Below are 15,804 nucleotides of genomic sequence, written 5' to 3' on the forward strand. Positions count from 1 at the left end.
AAAGTAGGAAAGGCTAAAAGCATCATATTAAAATGTCATAAAACATTCATTTTACATGATTAGAGAAACTGGTAATTAGCATTTTTCTTTTAGTGCTTGACTTTTTATTCCAGCTGCTCTAATCCAGCTTCTTTCCATGGCAATTATTGCCAGGAAAGCTGAATTTGGCATTCTTTTCATGTCCACTTTAAAACCTGCTCTGTAATCCGTCAGCTAGGCAGGTCTCACATGCAGTATTTGAAGGTAAGTGAGGGGGGTTTTCGCCCTATAGTCAAATTACATTTATAGTAAGCCTTAATTGTAGGAGTATGTCCATACACTATTAAACAAATCATATCAATATGTTTATTCTCTGTTAGTCTAGATTTATCTTGCCAAGGCTGAAGCTTTGTGTAAAAGGACTGACCCCAGGAGTGCATATGTCAAGCTGAATTAAGGAAGAGGAAAAAAAAATAGAGCCGTATCTAAACTTCCTTAGAATAATAGGATGTTGATTAAATTGTTAGAAAGTTAAATAAACAAGTGATTTTTTTTGTAATTGTCCTTTGAATGCCTCAGACTTCCACTCGCCTGAGCTGTCTCTGAAGGTGAGGAGGAGAAATGGCCCATTGCTGCAGGGCACATGGATTTCAGAAGGCAGCCGCCCTGCCAAAGCTTTCTGAGTGACATTGGGTAAGTCGCTGAAGCCTGGGGCATTTTGACATCTCATTTCCATCAAACTAATTGAGTTGTTGTAGGAATAAATAGAGAACAGAGCCTGGGACTTCTGCAGCAGAAGGGCAAGCTAAGGTCTGCTTCAATGGGCAGGGCAAGCAGCCACGTTACTCCAGCCAAGAGCCGTGCTGGGGCCCTGGGCTGGCCTCCTGGAGAGCAGGAACCAGCACCATCCTGCCAGGAGCACGGACAGAAAACCTGGGTCAGGAAGCTGTGAGAAACAAGTCATCACATGGCTTTGGCTGTGCACCGTTTCTAGAGAAAAAGACAAAAGCCATCAAGTAATCCCCCAATCTTCTGATCAAGAAAGGATCAGGTTGATATTTAGACTGGAGTAACATGGCCATGTCTCTGCCACAGACACAGAACCACTGCTGTGGAGGGTAGAGAGTGTACTTCAGAGGCTTAAGCCATCATCCATCCCTTTTTGGGGTCATCATTTCTTGGTCTGGCTTTAAGAGAGCAATCTACATTCACAATTTGCAAACTGCTTGCCACCCTTCACTTCCCTGAGGAGGCAATACTAAACCGTCAAAGCCCTTAATGTAGCAAGATTTCCTTGGCACTTAAGCTAAATTTTGGCTTTCTACATGTCATTTCTGCTCCTGCTGTGCTCTGACTGTCAGCCCTCATTACGTGAGCTGTGCTAACCAAGAGTCAGTGGCTCCAGCCACCCATGGCTGAATTGCCTCCACACCACTGGAAAGCCATGCAGCCACCTTTGTGTGACACCATGCTGTCTCCACTCCCCAGCAAGCATGTACCTTGAGGACAGCCCTACAATCATCCACAGATATGGATTTTGGTCTGGAATTGACTTAACCTTCAAGCTGCCCTTAGTGTGTAACCCTGGTCAAGTGCAGGGTTTTCTGCATCCCCTCACCATGACCCACAGCCACTTAGAAAAACAACGGGCATCTTTCCTCATACATGTCCTTTTTAGCACTCCCCCACTAACCTGCTTTTGTTCCTTCTTGAACCCCTGCAGTGCTATCAATCTCCCTCTGACAAAAAGCGTCAATTTTTCCAACTACAGCAAAGTCATACAGAAATGCAATAGCATTTCTTGGCTCATTAATAATTCCAGAGAGGCAGCAACATTTTTCCTCCTTTGTATGATTGACAAGCTGGTTTTTCCTTTCATATGAAATACCATAGGTAGACATTAACTAGCTAAACAAAGATACTCTTATTTCCCTAAAATGACGCTTTAAATATTTCAAGTTCCAATCACATTTCTGGTGCAACACAAATTCTTAATAAAATCATTAACTAATAAATGCTCCTCATCTTTGATGTTAGTAAGAAGTCTCAATACGTCCATGTGTTGCCATAAAGCTCTAGAGAAACTTAAAAAGATGCTTGCATTATTTACTCTTAAAAGGATCTCGCCAGTATTTGAGGAAGAAAAACATGGAAATCAATATCAAGGAACATAAACACAAACAAGGAAGATATTAAATTAAGCCACAGTTGAAAAGTTCCTTCTCCAATGAGTACATGGTGTGCAGCCAAAAGCCTATTTTTATACTACAGAAAGTATTTAAGTGAGCACATCTGCAATAGGCTTCTCTGGGAACATATACGGGGGAATCTTGTTCACACAACGCACTCAGGTGGATTCCCGTTTTTCCCGCAGACTTCCAGAGCACTGCAAGTGGCTTGTGCCCACCACCCCTGCCACACACCGCTACAGAAAACTCGTTCAGCCCGGCTTCCCAGCATTTTCAGGATCTCTACACATATGGCCGTGGCTTTTCCTATTGCCTTTCCGGTTTTGCTGAAAGGGAGCGTGACTTCCTACATGTCAGCTTTCCCCCACTGCTTCAGGTACATCTTTTTGCTGACCCTTGAGTCTGCTGAATGTATCTGAGGAGGGTGCCTGCCTTGCTCTCCTCCAGCACACCCTCTCCTTTTGGGAGCCCCTGGCTCTCCCACACCCAGCCCGGCATTCTGGATGGATATGAAGGGCCCCTGCGTTACAACCAGCTCCTCAGCAGCTGAAATTATTCCAGAAGAGCCAACTGCAATGCAATGCCCGGGGAAATGGCAATTCCTGACAGATACCATCTCCTGCCTTCAGATACAATGTCAGCAGTGCACTTCGCTTATCTTAGTGACTGATAAGAGGAAGTGGCAAGGTAATGTTGGACCTCACAGGAAAAACCTAAAGAGTAAAACTTTCATAGCTGAGCAAAACCAGTCCCTTTTAGTCCTCCTTCTTTCTCTTTAGCTTGCAGAAATGGCGAGCTCTGTAAATGTTTTCAATAGACTGCAATTCCTTTTTGTGCAATTATAAATATTTTAACATATGACATCAGTACAATATGTTTTCATTGTGTTTAGATCTCTTTAATTAGGATGGGGCCTGAGTTCTCCTTGCTGCCTTTGGTACTTGGACTTGGCAACCAAATTTGTTTTGTCTCAACTTACTGTTCTTTCTTTCAGTGCAGAAGGAGCAACACGCACTTTTTTATTTATTGTTCTTGATAATTGGCTTCATTTTCAGTCAGAACTGATCTGATCATCATGGAAAAAGAAATAAAACACATAAAAAAACCATTAAGGGATATTTATCTCCAAGTTAGAAGGGTAGTGAAAATATCCAGAAGGATGAGATAAGTGGTATTTCTAATCTAACGGATAAAATCCCCACTTAAACATCTACAGACGATGATACAGCTTTCAAATGCAACTATTTATGCCCTTTTATTTCTGGACTTTGCACTTAATACGGCGGTTAATTTATAGCAAGCAAAGGCAGAATTTACAGGACTGCAATAAACCAGGAGCCCATTCCTGACATAAAAGAAGTCACTGACACACCGTCCGTTCCCTCTCCATCACATGGGCCATAGCTGCACGCTGGGTCACACCTGGACAATGTCACCAGCTGCAGCACTGGGCCACCCCAGGTATCCACCACCCCTTCCCCCTTGGGTGAGGACAAGAAGTGTGTTCCACCCCACCCAGCTGCTCCAAAAAGCCCTCAATTCCCTCCCAGTGATAAGTCCCACCACTCTGAAGCCATACTGGGAAACTTTGGGATTATTCATCCTGTAGCTGGAGCCCCTGTGTGCTGCTTAGTAATGTGAGAAGTGCCAGCAGAGGGGACTTTCCATGGCTTGTTTAATGCTTCCTGGTAATGGCTTAGGTGACAAGCAGGCCCAGGGGCTGGGCAGAGGGGACTGCTTCACTGGGACTTACATGAATATGGGCAGGAAACTTCTGTTTGGGTATATCTGACTACCAGAATTAGTCTACAACTTTTGCTTGCTTATTTGTGGTCATCGAAATTGAGCTGCTGCACCACATTATTAGTCAAGGCTGATACTAAAACAACTGAATCTCTAGAACATGGAAACAAGCTAGTTAGAATGAAAGATTACAAATTAGTAAAGTACATGGAGTCAGAATGCAACTCCCTTTGCCAGCCAATACAGCAAGGACAACTGTTTTCTTCCCCATAAGCAAGCTGATCAGGAATGCTAAGAAGGGCTCCATTTGCTCTTGAGAGAAAGAGGCTTCAAAAAGTAGATTTAAATGTATTAACTAGCATACCAAGATGCTTTATGAGAAATCCTGGCAATAGAATTACTGAGGTTGACAGCACATTCGAAGTGAGAAATTAAATCATAAATGGTGTTCCCTGTCTAATCCCATTCATTTCAATCAGTACAAGAGCAAAACTCGTCACAGAAAGAAAAAGAACTAAACTATCATGATGCTTGGGGACTTCCTGATCCTTTCCTTGATGTCTCCTAGAGGCATTGAGAGGAAGTTTCATCCTGTGATTCATCCAACTGGCCAAAGACTGCATGTATCTGGGTCTAATTCTCTGCTCCCTGCCTCACTTTGGGCACATCAACTCATGGTCTGATCCCGAAACATCAGCTTCCAGCATTTAAGCAGGACATGGGCTCTTCATGTCTCTGTAAGGCCCACAGTGAGAACCAGAGAGCCCAGCTGGGCACCACATAGCCCTGGAGCTAGGGAAGTTGCTGGGTCACCACAACCTCACTTTTCAAAGGAGCCCAGCCCAAGGAGGTAGGACCTATTAGCTATGGAGCCAAACCAGCAGAGCATCCCTACCCATGCACCAGACCAGCTGCTCCCTCCTAACACAGCTCCTTTCTTTTCTCTGAACACAGAGCAGTGGCTGTCTCCAGGCCAGCAGTTAACATTTACCCAGGGAGTGGATCTCTCTGCCTCCAGTCTGATGGAATTCAAGGTGTCCACTACCATGGGAAGCAGCCTAACCATCTGAGCCAGGGCGGGGAAAAGAGCTCAAGTTTGGGAAAAAGGAGATAGCACATTACAAGCACCGATGAACACCAAGAGCTGAACTCAGTACTCTGTACAGGGTGCCTGGGAAATCACAGCTTACAGCGTGTTCTTTACAGTGCTACGAATGTAACAAAAATACACACCCTGGGTCTCTTTGAATTAAAAGAAAGGATTTCACTATACAGCATTAAATGTAAAAATATGACACGTGAAAGTACTGAAGTAGTAACATGAAAGAGATGGATATTTACATTTTAAAATCTCCAACTGTTACACAACTTACTTTTTTTTTTTTCTTTAAGAACACAAAATTTGCATACAGAAGAGGGAAGAAGATGTTTGGGGGATAAAAATAAGGAGGAGTAACATGATCCTCAGTTCAGATCTTCCACGAAGTATTGAAAGAAACCAGAAGGAAAGCAGAGGCAAAGCTTCCAATAATACTGTAAGTTACTCAGTAAAAGTCTTCAGGAGCACATGTCTTTGAAGTACCACGGGGAAGGCTCAATCCTATTACAGCCCTCCTGAGGAAGTGTTAATCTTCTAGACAAAGAAACCAAGGCTCACTTTTTATGAACTCCCATGTACTTTTGATTGCTTCTGGCTTGGTTTATTTGTTTCTTTAAGGCTCATCAAACCTGATTTTTTTCCTGAACCACTAAACCTACAGTTCAACTCAAAGGCAAATGGAAGCTGCTACGAAAAATCAGGCCACTTTCTTTTGGGAAGGGTAATTTATGGGCCTGTATTCTACTGTTATTGATGAAATGCCAGCATTGTGGAAATCAATAAAACAGCCTATCGCCAAAATGGCACTAGCACTAAGACTGTATTCTTGATTTAGAAATTGCTGGCTATGATTTAAAAAAAAAAGCAGAAAAGAAGACAAAATGCATGTTTTGTGGGTTCATAAAAAAGGCAGAGTGGTAGGAGATAAGCTATATTGATAAAATGTAATCCTTTTATGATAGAATTAAAAAAGATTCAAGGTTTATATTTCTGGTGCTTTAGACTGCATTTATCATAAATAAACCAAAGTTAGTCTAACATTGTGGCACTGTCTGTTGGTGAAAATTTATAAATCTGCCCATTTATTAGGATTACTGTTATTACTTTAGGGGGAGGACAATCAAATCCAAACTCTGGGCTTTTTTTTTTTTATCTTCCAGACACAGATGAACAGCTTTTGGTTGGGGATTTTTTTTTTGTATGAAAACCAATTACTGGTCTTGACTGAAGCTGAATTCAATTCTTTTTTTGATGTTCTGCAGTGCACTTCTGAGCAGCTTTTGCAAGCTATGACTAGAGTAGAGCATTTGCAGTCCCTCCAACAAAACAGAAAAAGTATTTGTAAGCTCATTACTACCAGAAAAACAGCACCAGTACGACTCACACAGTTTGTTCTTGCAGCAATGATGAAGAAAATTCACAGTATGAGCAAGGGGAAAATCATAGTGAACAATTTCTGATTTATACAATCAGTTCGGGGTTTTTTTTAGTTTAGGTGTGGATACATTGCATCAGATGTTTTTCAACATCTCCGCCTTCGTGCAGATAGGTTGGCAAATCCAAAAGGCAAGCTGTCCCAGAGGGCAGCATGCATCTTATACAAACCTGTACCCCTGCTCAGGAGGCCTTCAAAATGGGATTAAAGAATTGAAAGTCATTTTGTTGCATTTCTTCCTCCTTTGCAAGGATCAGTGATGCCATCTTCACCCTTGCTCTCAGTGACTAGGGGATCGGCTGCCTGTGGTTTGCCCACTGTTTCCCCCAGAGCCCAGCCTTGTTCCCAGGAACATCATCCTGCCTCCCAAGCAACAACAAATGCTACACGCAGCCAAACCATGGAGGAGAAGGCTTTGTGACTTCAACATGGACTCTACCTGGTATCCAACACCAGGGCCAAGACTTAAAACCCAGCAACTGCATTTGCTGTGGCACTACTGCTGTTCTGCATGCACACCGCAAGCTGCTCCAGAGTAAGTAGAGAAAAAAATGCACCATGGAATTTAATTATTACATTAATTTGATTTTGTTCAACAGCAAAAGGGAATAAAAAAGACATACGAGAGCAGCTTCAGACATAAACAAGGAGCGTATCCCATTTTGGATCGGTTCACGTGCTGTGTATGGCACAACATGTAGTTTTCTTCTTTTTGTTTGTTGTTTTCAGTTTAGGTTTTATCCAATTATATATCTATTGTGTGACAGGCCTGGCATGAGAGATCCCATTTACAGGAAATATTTCTGAGATCACAGGCCCTGCAGGCTAAATGCAAACACTGGAGCAGATGGTAACTGATCCAGTAGAGCTGTACCTAGGGGTGCTGGAAGGGGGAAAAGACTTGGAAAGTAAAGCCGCTAACAAAATAACCTCACATTATTAAAAACTACAACCAAATCAGCCCAGCCAGCAGCTAGGGACCTCATTAAGGATGCCTCTGACCACTGCTGCCGACCTGCTCGTGGCAAGGGGCCGGGGGTGGGAGGGAGGGCAGGCAAAAGAGGGTGCTTGCTTATGGAATGACTTCCTACCTGCCCAAGAGCAGAGCAAAGGGGCTGCTCTGCCCATTGAGTAATCACCATTGAACAGTGGTGAAAGCTGTAGAGGAGAAAGAGGAGAGCCAAATACCAATCCACACTTTAACACAGTCGTTCCCAGGCTCTCCCTCTGGCACGGCTGCAGGATGCCGAGACCAGCCCTGTGAGAGGAATTCCCTCCCGTCCCTAACAATACAGTGTCTGTGTCCAGCCAGCCTGCTGATGCTCCTTTTCAAGCAGGTGCCCTCTAGACTGCAATGCCTCTTGGGTTCACAAAGCTGTGCTGAGGCTGGGTCAGCAGGAGGAAGAGCTGACCAGGTTAACAGGCAACTTCATTGCACAGGTGAGCTCAGGTGGACACCTATCCTGGGGAACAGTGCAAATTAAGGAAGGAAACATCAATATGCTGCCCTTCTTGCAGCAAAAAAAAAAACCAAACCCTTTTGATGATAAATCTGCATTTATACTAGGGTTGTAAAAGTGCTGTGACAAGAAATCACAGCCCTAATGAACTATACTGTAGCAGGAAAACAATTCAACCACAGACCTGCAGAAGCAGGTAACTCTGTCTCCCCATATTTTTAAGTAGCATCTATCACAGTGCATTTCCAACGTCGATAATAGTATGACAGTATCTCAGCATACTGACATTAACCTGGTTTTGAACACATGAGGGGAAACTCAGAGAAACTGGATTATAAAAGTGAGATTCCAGACCAGTAAATGGGAACAGCTGACCAAAGCTCTTGAGAAACACTGACTCATTCACAATCAGTATTTCAAAGATTGGTAAAAGTTACATCATTTCATAAGGCAGAGTGCAAAATATCAGCTTAAGTACTTCACCTACTTTATTTTCTGGAGAGGGACTAATTATACCCACTTATAACATAAATTGTACTGTTTCATCTTTACTAAGTAGGGGTTCATTAAGCCAGCTAGCTAAGCTAGCTATCCCTCACCTATGTGTTTTCTGTCACTTCTGTTCTTGTCCCTTTTGCTCTCTGTCTGCTTCTCACTCATTTGAGGACTTATCCTTCCATCCTTTAGCCTTCTGCATTTTTTCACAGAGCAAACAAGCAGGTTTGCTCTGACTTTCCTTGCAGATGATGCTCCCCAAGCCATGGGGGAGTCCCCAAGACTCCCTCTCACAGTGGTCAAATGCTTTTTTGTTCGAAGCAGAGCACAGCATCCAGCTGAGACTTCCCCAGCGTGGAGTCGCTGTATAAAGGTTTCTTCACACGTCCTGCATCTCACTCCCCTCGTGTGACTTTTTCACCCTTTGGAATGCAAAAATAAGCCCTGATTTACATGTGCAGTCCAATTTTACCAGGATCCTCTAAAACAAACCTCCCTGCTGCTGCTGAGCGCTGTTTAAATCAAGAGGCCTTCACACGGGTGAAGATGTCTTAAAGAAAGATCGGGATGTAACTCTGTCACAATTATTATGATTTGGTAACATTTAGCAGCTGTGTTTTTTTGCTGCAGACATCAGTTTTATAGCTGAAACTGTTCCTTTAATTTTTTTGCAAGAGTGTTTCACTATTTTTTTTGTCATTGTTGTTTCCTGGACTCCTAAATATAGCCAAGTGGAATAACTAGCACCTCTGTAAACTGTTGGTTAAATGCCACACTGAGTTTCATTTTGCTCTCTAAAAGGCCATTTAAAACACATCAGGCTTGTAGAGCTCAAAATTTAGGAAATTATTTACATTCTGGGAATAACTCCTAGCCATTTCCGCAGGCTTTTCTGCCTTTAATACACGTTAATGCTATTCCCACCAAATAAAAGCGTGGCCTGAAAAACACCAGGTATCAAAATAAATGGCACTTCAAAGTTGAAGAAACAGAATTGAGAAACAAAAAAAACTGTAAAGGTTGCTCTGCTGTCCCGAGGTGTTTTGTCACCAGGGTGTTAAACAGCAAGTAGTCTGCTTTAGGCTTCATGGGACATTTCAGGCAAACTCACTGGTGGCAAATGAAGTCACTGCTGCTCTTAACCCTATGGAGCTGAGCTCATTTATGTCATCATTTAGTATAAACATGCTTCAAAACTAAAAATGCCATGGAACTGAGTGCCACATTCCTGCCAGAAGGGGAAGTAAGAGGTTTATGTTTACCTGCCACAAGGTGTAAGATGGTAAATGACACTGTCATTGGACACAAGCCAGGAATTATGGAATCACAGGTTGGAAAAGACCCCCAAGATCACCCAGCCCAACCACCACGAATCCCTCACTCCATCCTGAAACAGACCCACACACACACCAGAAAGCTGAGGTATGGGGATCAGTATGGAAAAACATAGTCCTCAGAGTCCAGATGCCTATGCTACACCCCTTTACTCCAAAGTAATTTGAAATAATGCAAGCTCTGAAGTCCCTCTGAGAATAAAACTGCCTGACCCACAGGGAGTAGAACTTGCTTATTTACTCAACTTTCTGTCAACATTTAAAAGGAATTATCATTCCCATTTTGTAGCAACTAAGCTGTTTGCCTAAGGTCAGAGAGTGAATTAACGTTAAACTAGATTACACAGTATCGTAGTTCCCATTCCTGTGGTCAACCAGCTACCATCTGATTAGGTCACCTCAGCACATTTAATTTAAAAAGAATGTTCAATCTAACACTTTGCTGAAGAAGTGCTTGAGTCTTCAACAAAGTCATGTGAAAGAGAAAGAGGGAACAATAAACAAGAAAGCTGCCTACGTCTCAGTAACTTGCAAGTCCAAACAGACAAAGAGTAATTCAAAGTCCTGAAATACTGTCATTTGCTGCAGAAAAAGTCACATAAAAACTCTTGGCTTTTGGGGAGGAACTGCAGCCCAAAAGGCCTGATCATTGCTGCAGCTCGGGGCCAGGCAAGCAGCTTTGGGGAGGTTCAGCAGCTACTCTCCCATAGCCCCAGTCCTCCATGCAAAGGCATTGCAGCCTGCCCAGAGGCAAGATGTTATGAAAATTAGGTAGAATGAATGTCACTCAAAATTACTTCTTGTATTTTTCAGCTTTAAAACAAGCAAATGGGCTGCAGGGCCTCTCCAGACATCCACACGAAGAGAGCCTCTCAGAAACATGAACCATCCTGTGCTGGAAGGGAGACTGGAAAGGTTTTAAATTAGGAACTGCATTCCTCTTCCAGGTGCTGATGAAACCCATAACACCAAAACAATTAAGATGTTTTCTAATTTACTTTTTTTTTTTAATATTTGCTGAAATAGCTGGAGCTTCTCAAAAGAAGAGAAACACATGTTTTTGCAAGGCCCAGCTATTCCTTCAGTTACCACTGGCAAAGCAGCAAATAGCTGCCTGCCCAAACAAAACTGCGGCACCTCACAAATGAGCACTTGTACCCCTGCACTTTTAATATTCTCAAAGCATCCTGCTCTCTGAATTTGTACTTTGAAGCAGTAGGAAACATACAACAATTTTGCTGAAAATTCAACGTCATTTGCTGACAATTCCAAACATCAACTAGTCTTCTGTACCTGTGTGGTTATTTAAACAGAGCTTGTTCAGTTTGCCTGCCAAGCTAGGTGCTTCTGAAGTCACCATTCAGACGAGCACTACGTAACATAAACTGTGACGACAGGTCTTCAGCAGGCCCAAACCAAGCCCTGCAGCACGTCCACAGAGTCCGCTGAAAGAACAGAGCTCAGCTTCATGTGGGATTACTCTAAGAGCAACTATTTATGAATTCTTCCACGAGTTGCCACTTTTTGCTCTTCAATATGAGTGCTCTGTTCCTCTTCAGCCAAAGCCAGTGCTGCAATATCCGAAAGACTGTTGAGGAGCAATGTGGCCTCTTTCCAAAAGAAAAAGACTACTGGCTCATGGACTGTTCTGGAACAACTGCTCTTCCATTCCTATTTCTGAATAATACGAGTAGAGAAATCATGGGATATCTACATCACCAAAAATGTCAAGGTATAGTCTAGTGAGATATGTTAGTCACCTATGCACAGTTCACTACAAATATGAACATTGCAGGTTAACTAACACTCCTGGATGAGCTGCATTAAAACCTGTTAAGAAATTGGAACTGTCACTACAAAACCTTAATGATCAGAGTCTCTGCTGGCACAGCTACCACATGTTTTCCAAAGAAGATCTCCCTGTGGTATCACCTTCCATCTGTGGTAGTGTATATACATATATATATATATATACAGGGTTGCATTCAATCAAAGAAATTATAATTATGTACTTTTTGCTTAATGGGCAGGCAGCGAAGAAAAATAATGTATTCATCCATCTATGCAATGTGGTCTCTGCCCATGAAAATCAGAGGCTTCATAGTTGCATGAGGAGGATGTGGGATGCCTTTCCTCTTGTCCACTTCCCCTGGCTCCCATACTCTAAAAGGTCTTAAAAAGCTCTACAAGCTCTACAGCTCTGGTGGTAATTTTGCCAACCAGTTTTATTGAGCCTCTCCTCCAAACTCCCACACAGCAGAAGTATCCAGTTTGCCTCCGCATCTCGTGTGCTAGCATGGAAGAGAGCTTGAGAGTTACTGCTACACCCACAGCTGTTTTCCGTGAATCTGAAGAACACAATCAGCTTAAATGTTTCTTTGAAGATAGACCATCCTTTTCCTGTGGCCTAATTTAGACTCAACATTAAAAGCATATAAAGCTAAAACTGGAAAATCAGTCATAATTAAACTTGTAAAATAGAGAATCTATTTTTCATGAAACAATCTCAAATTCTATTTTATCCCCCCCCTCATTCAGACAGTTTCCTACTTCAAATGGAAAACGTTATAGCAATGACCTACTCAGTTATGAACTCCAGCATTTCTGATCTGTAGCAAGTAGGACACCACCCGGGGTGAAAAAAGATGGCTTCAAATCTGATTCAAATTGTACCAAGGTCAAGTGAGAGCCTGCTAAGACCAGGATGATACCCACAAGGACTGCAGGCCTTCTGAGACAAGAGCACGAGTGCAGAAGAGTGCAGAGGCAATAGCAGGAGGACAATAACCATTGGCATTTCAATGAAAACAAGCAGCTCTTGGGTGTTGGGATAAGCTGCTAAATAATGCTGTTCACCACCAGTGAGTAAGCAGTTTCAGGGCATGCTTGGTAGAGGAAGTGTCATAGTGGCATCATGCACAATTTTGAAACATGCAACATCTTTGATGCAGCAGGAGAAACCAAGGTTGTGATATACTCAATAACCTGTTTGGCTCAGAGCTCAGGGCCCAGGTTGAGCCCAGCTGACAATACCACCTCCACACAAAGGCTGGTGTACAAGGAACTCCCAAAATGCCACAAGACAAGAAGCCTTAATGGGTCCTTGCAAAACCTGGGAACTGTGCTATCCATTCTTCAGCACCATCTGCTGGTACCGTACCCAGCATCAAACGGGTTATCTGCCTGCAGGCCACAGCTTGTGGCACTTGCCCACTCCTCCAACACAGCCATGGACCCCACGAGGTCCGGGGTCCCTCTGGCACTAACAACAAGGTGGATATATCCCAATGACACTGCTGGAACTTACCAAACACCCTCCCATGGTGATACATCTAAAGCTTAGACTTGAACCATCTTATGTGATACCAGGGGCCTGGACAAAGGTTTTTCTGGCTCAAGAAATGAGATGATGGATTCCCATGATCAAGGAGTTCCTGACCATATGTGTGACCCTGACCTATAAATATCGTTGGCTCTGCTGACCAGAGTGCTATCTGACAAGTGCTATCTCCCTTCCTCTTCACACCTTTATCACCTTTTGGCCTTCAGTCACATCTAAGTGGCATCATCACACTGGAGTGACTTGAATGCCACTGCTTGACTCATTCTAGAGTGGCTTCAGGAAGACAAGAGTCCAAGTGCAAGGCACAGCAGCATCCCCAAGGATGGTGCCCACGTTAATCACATGCAAACAGACTGGACTTGCACAGGGGAAGTGCAGACCACCCCAGCTGAGCCTGCCCTGATTGGAAAGGTTTGTGTCTCACCATGCAAGCTCTGAGCAGCGCTCAGGAAAACAGCCCCCAGCAAATACTGCAAGTGCGGGTCACAGCTGGTTAGGCTGCTTCTGGAAAGCAAAGCAGTTGAAGGAAATATTCCCATTAATAGAAAGAGGCTTTCTGGGGCCACGTGGACAGCTCTGGAGACCAGAGTCAGTACAATGCACAGGCTCTCATCTCTGCTTCAGTGTCCCCATGCTCTGTAGTTTCATTGCTTTAGCTAATGTTGGGAAAGTGCTGACAGGGATTTCAAAGGGAAATTTCTGGTCTAAACACATTGTTGAACTCAGGCCCTTGGTAGTTGTTTTGTTGCACAAGAGAAAGGAGGGAAAACATTGAATAAAAAACCCCCTGGAAGCACTTTCCCAGGGCACAGGCGCAGTCACCCCAGGGGCTGAAACCCAGCCAGTCCTGTGCCCTGCCATCCCACCCACCAAGTCCTCCACACCACCCAGCCCCCAAGTGGGGACCTTTCCCAGCCATGGTTACTGGGGTACTTGGTAGAGCACAGTCTGAAGAGAAGATGAAAACTATCGCTGGCAAAAATAATTCCAACTGGGATTTTCCAGCCTGTTTTGGGAAGACACAGTACATGTAAAGACCAAAAGAAAAAAATAATCTTTCTTATCTTACTGCCTAAGAAAGCACCTTTGAAGAACGAGAACAAACAAAATTTACCCAAAAGAGGAATAAAGGAGGAGCCAAAAAAAGATGATAACTACTGACATTCTACTTTAAGCCAAGTTTTTAGATCTGAGCATGGAATTGAAATATACTATACATAATCCTGGGAGAAGTGAATTTCAACCTCTGTTACTCATTTTTTTTCCTGTTTGGTTCAGTCATTTAAAGGAACAACTTTCCCCTTGAACTCTAATCATTTTTGAATGAATTATTAAACAGCCTGACTTTACAAGCAGATTTCCTTTTATATACAACAGCGCACAAATAAAAGAGGAAACTGATTAAACAGGGAACATGACAGTATTCACTTGACAGCATACTTTGTAAAAACCATGGGCATGTGTGGTGCATGTGTGCACAACTGCTGGCAAGGAGGGGTGGTTTCTTTTTCCAGTCTTCCTTCTCATTCAGAATAACTGTGTGCTGTTCTACCACTTTTAATTTTAACATTATGGTCCAGCTAATTATGATAATTTTTAAAGTGGGCAGTGCCTCTTTAAAGAGATAAAATATTTTAGCTTGCAATTATATTTATTATTTATTTTTATATTTTCTATATAATTTATTATTATATTTTCTATAGCTTTACTTTTAACTAATGGAGATTAAGCTGCATTCCTGAATGGCTTGCATTTTATCTAAAAAAAAAAAATACTAGTAACTACAGAATACATAACTCATTTCTTCTCTTTGCAAATAGATTCTATATATCATATCCATAATAAAAATCAAGAGGTGCTGCCAGCTCTCTTTTGAAAACTCATGGCAATAGGAAGTCTATGTTCTGCAACTTCATGTACTTACTCTTGACTGATAAAGGCTCTTTTTGAAGTCAATTATAAGCGTGCAGTACCTTGAAGGGACTAAAATGGAGTAAAATATCTAAATAAGATTAATTTTTCTGTGAAAGCAACCACTTTAATAACAACAAGGATGTAGTATAAACAGGAAGAGTCTTCCCCTATTTCCACACATTAAAGCAAAGGTGCTCCCAGAGTGGGTGGGCACATGGGACCAACCACAGTTTCATGTCTGCTTACACTGAGGCTCATTGATAACCAAGGAGCCACAACCATCCACCCCTCTGTACTCTTCATCTGGCATTTCTCACCTGTATTACCTTTGCAACAAAGACTTTACCTTCCAAGAACAATTCAATCTAAAATGCAACAGGCAGAGTTCCTTTAGCTCTGTGCTTCCTCTGTAACACATTTTATTTTCATATCCTTTCTGCTCATTTCTGCAGAGGGTATACACATCCAGTAACTTACATGCTTGTCTGTATTAGAAACTTCTAGCTTCTCACATGACTTCCATTAAAAAGAAAAAAGTTTTTAAAAAAAGATTTATGAGCAGCATGAACATACCAGCCAGCTTGCTTTCAGAAAATTACAAATCTATGCAAGAACATGATGACAGGATGATTTTGAATGAAAATAACACCAGCATAATCCAAGCCTGGGAAATCTTTCCTCTGAAATTATGTTCACAAAACACTAAGGCTGATTTTTTTGGGTGCAAATTGGACTGTGAATCTCAAACTACATGGCTACTCAGAGTAACCTTGGTTACCTCTGTAAAACTCTCCTGCACTCAGAGGACCAGCG

The 15,804-nt window shown here is 42.6% G+C and overlaps 1 protein-coding gene and 1 long non-coding RNA gene across 2 annotated transcripts in view; one reads left to right on the forward strand and one right to left on the reverse strand.

Moving 5' to 3' along the window:
• The window catches only part of BCL2 (BCL2 apoptosis regulator), a 97,443-nt gene that overhangs the window by 63,612 nt on the left and 18,027 nt on the right, over window positions 1–15,804 (reverse strand). The window lies entirely within an intron of this gene.
• Window positions 561–5,883, forward strand: LOC120508338. The gene is made up of 3 exons (XR_005628967.1): window positions 561–672; window positions 2,354–2,855; window positions 5,304–5,883. It is a non-coding gene; the product is annotated as an uncharacterized LOC120508338 (long non-coding RNA).

Source organism: Passer montanus, unplaced genomic scaffold (assembly GCF_014805655.1).
Source record: "Passer montanus isolate IOZ18808 unplaced genomic scaffold, ASM1480565v1 scaffold107, whole genome shotgun sequence".
NCBI lineage: Eukaryota > Metazoa > Chordata > Aves > Passeriformes > Passeridae > Passer > Passer montanus.